Raw genomic sequence first — 2,500 nt, 5'->3', positions numbered from 1 at the left:
ATCACTTTTTAGCACAGGTAGTTGGATAAAATACAAACTTTATTTCCTTTCATCATTTGAACAGGGCCAAGGAGCACAAAGCACACACAAGCTGCATTCAGCAACAATATTCTTGTTTGTCTTATAAATACAAGGCAGATGCTAATTGAAAACACAAGGAAATTTGATCCTATTAAAAAGGCAGGAAGCTGCATTTAGTCAATTCATCATTAAATGCTTACTACAAGGCAGTGTTGCTGATGAAATAGTGCAAGAGCACACCCTCGTGGACAAAATGCTTACAGCACCTGGTATTTCCAGGCGGTCTCCCATCCAAGTACTAACCAGGCCCGACCCTGCTTAGCTTCCGAGATCAGACGAGATCGGGCGTACCCAGGCTGGTATGGCCGTAAGCGAGAAACAATCTCTTGCTACAACATATATAGTCAAAGTGAGTGTGATAAACAGACATTGCATTTTCAACAATTAGATAAGCAGCTTGAACTTTGTGTCACTGAAAAAGTAGAAGAAATTACAAACACTGTTCCCATCACTTTTTAGCACAGGTAGTTGGATAAAATACAAACTTTATTTCCTTTCATCATTTGAACAGGGCCAAGGAGCACAAAGCACACACAAGCTGCATTCACCAACAATATTCTTGTTTGTCTCATAAATACAAGGCAGATGCTAATTGAAAACATCCAGGAAATTTGATCCTATTAAAAAGGCAGGAAGCTGCATTTAGTCAATTCATCATTAAATGCTTACTACAACGCAGTGTTGCTGATGAAATAGTGCAAGAGCACACCCTCGTGGACAAAATGCTTACAGCACATGGTATTCCCAGGCGGTCTCCCATCCAAGTACTAACCAGGCCCAACCCTGCTTAGCTTCCGAAATCAGACGAGATCGGGCGTACCCAGGCTGATATGGCCGTAAGCGAGAAACAATCTCTTGCTACAACATATATAGTCAAAGTGAGTCTGATAAAACAGACATTTAGTCAATTCATCATTAAATGCTTACTACAAGGCAGTGTTGCTGATGAAATAGTGCAAGAGCACACCCTCGTGGACAAAATGCTTACAGCACCTGGTATTTCCAGGCGGTCTCCCATCCAAGTACTAACCAGGCCCGACCCTGCTTAGCTTCTGAGATCAGACGAGATCGGGCGTACCCAGGCTGGTATGGCCGTAAGCGAGAAACAATCTCTTGCTACAACATATATAGTCAAAGTGAGTGTGATAAACAGACATTGCATTTTCAACAATTAGATAAGCAGCTTGAACTTTGTGTCACTGAAAAAGTAGAAGAAATTACAAACACTGTTCCCATCACTTTTTAGCACAGGTAGTTGGATAAAATACAAACTTTATTTCCTTTCATCATTTGAACAGGGCCAAGGAGCACAAAGCACACACAAGCTGCATTCAGCAACAATATTCTTGTTTGTCTTATAAATACAAGGCAGATGCTAATTGAAAACACAAGGAAATTTGATCCTATTAAAAAGGCAGGAAGCTGCATTTAGTCAATTCATCATTAAATGCTTACTACAAGGCAGTGTTGCTGATGAAATAGTGCAAGAGCACACCCTCGTGGACAAAATGCTTACAGCACCTGGTATTTCCAGGTGGTCTCCCATCCAAGTACTAACCAGGCCCGACCCTGCTTAGCTTCCGAGATCAGACGAGATCGGGCGTACCCAGGCTGGTATGGCCGTAAGCGAGAAACAATCTCTTGCTACAACATATATAGTCAAAGTGAGTGTGATAAACAGACATTGCATTTTCAACAATTAGATAAGCAGCTTGAACTTTGTGTCACTGAAAAAGTAGAAGAAATTACAAACACTGTTCCCATCACTTTTTAGCACAGGTAGTTGGATAAAATACAAACTTTATTTCCTTTCATCATTTGAACAGGGCCAAGGAGCACAAAGCACACACAAGCTGCATTCAGCAACAATATTCTTGTTTGTCTCATAAATACAAGGCAGATGCTAATTGAAAACATCCAGGAAATTTGATCCTATTAAAAAGGCAGGAAGCTGCATTTAGTCAATTCATCATTAAATGCTTACTACAACGCAGTGTTGCTGATGAAATAGTGCAAGAGCACACCCTCGTGGACAAAATGCTTACAGCACATGGTATTCCCAGGCGGTCTCCCATCCAAGTACTAACCAGGCCCAACCCTGCTTAGCTTCCGAAATCAGACGAGATCGGGCGTACCCAGGCTGATATGGCCGTAAGCGAGAAACAATCTCTTGCTACAACATATATAGTCAAAGTGAGTCTGATAAAACAGACATTTAGTCAATTCATCATTAAATGCTTACTACAAGGCAGTGTTGCTGATGAAATAGTGCAAGAGCACACCCTCGTGGACAAAATGCTTACAGCACCTGGTATTTCCAGGCGGTCTCCCATCCAAGTACTAACCAGGCCCGACCCTGCTTAGCTTCCGAGATCAGACGAGATCGGGCGTACCCAGGCTGGTATGGCCGTAAGCGAGA

At 42.1% G+C, this 2,500-nt stretch overlaps 6 non-coding genes across 6 annotated transcripts; all 6 read right to left on the bottom strand.

Moving 5' to 3' along the window:
- Positions 1-275: 275 nt before the first annotated feature.
- On the bottom strand, positions 276-394 carry LOC145868118 (5S ribosomal RNA). The gene has a single exon (XR_014384112.1). It is a non-coding gene; the product is annotated as a 5S ribosomal RNA (ribosomal RNA).
- Positions 395-804: 410 nt separating this feature from the next.
- Positions 805-923, bottom strand: LOC145870287 (5S ribosomal RNA). Its single transcript, XR_014386283.1, has one exon. It is a non-coding gene; the product is annotated as a 5S ribosomal RNA (ribosomal RNA).
- A 139-nt stretch (positions 924-1,062) lies between these two features.
- Positions 1,063-1,181, bottom strand: LOC145869917 (5S ribosomal RNA). The gene has a single exon (XR_014385913.1). It is a non-coding gene; the product is annotated as a 5S ribosomal RNA (ribosomal RNA).
- Positions 1,182-1,590: 409 nt separating this feature from the next.
- Positions 1,591-1,709, bottom strand: LOC145867950 (5S ribosomal RNA). The gene has a single exon (XR_014383944.1). It is a non-coding gene; the product is annotated as a 5S ribosomal RNA (ribosomal RNA).
- A 410-nt stretch (positions 1,710-2,119) lies between these two features.
- LOC145870286 (5S ribosomal RNA) lies at positions 2,120-2,238 on the bottom strand. Its single transcript, XR_014386282.1, has one exon. It is a non-coding gene; the product is annotated as a 5S ribosomal RNA (ribosomal RNA).
- Positions 2,239-2,377: 139 nt separating this feature from the next.
- On the bottom strand, positions 2,378-2,496 carry LOC145868117 (5S ribosomal RNA). Its single transcript, XR_014384111.1, has one exon. It is a non-coding gene; the product is annotated as a 5S ribosomal RNA (ribosomal RNA).
- Between the last annotated feature and the right edge of the window lie 4 nt (positions 2,497-2,500).

The sequence above is a fragment of the Salmo salar genome, unplaced genomic scaffold (assembly GCF_965601325.2).
Source record: "Salmo salar unplaced genomic scaffold, fSalSal1 ptg000293l, whole genome shotgun sequence".
In the NCBI taxonomy this organism is placed as follows: domain Eukaryota; kingdom Metazoa; phylum Chordata; class Actinopteri; order Salmoniformes; family Salmonidae; genus Salmo; species Salmo salar.
The sequence above is the reverse complement of the archived record's forward strand: the minus strand, read 5'-3'. Positions and strand labels throughout refer to the sequence as shown.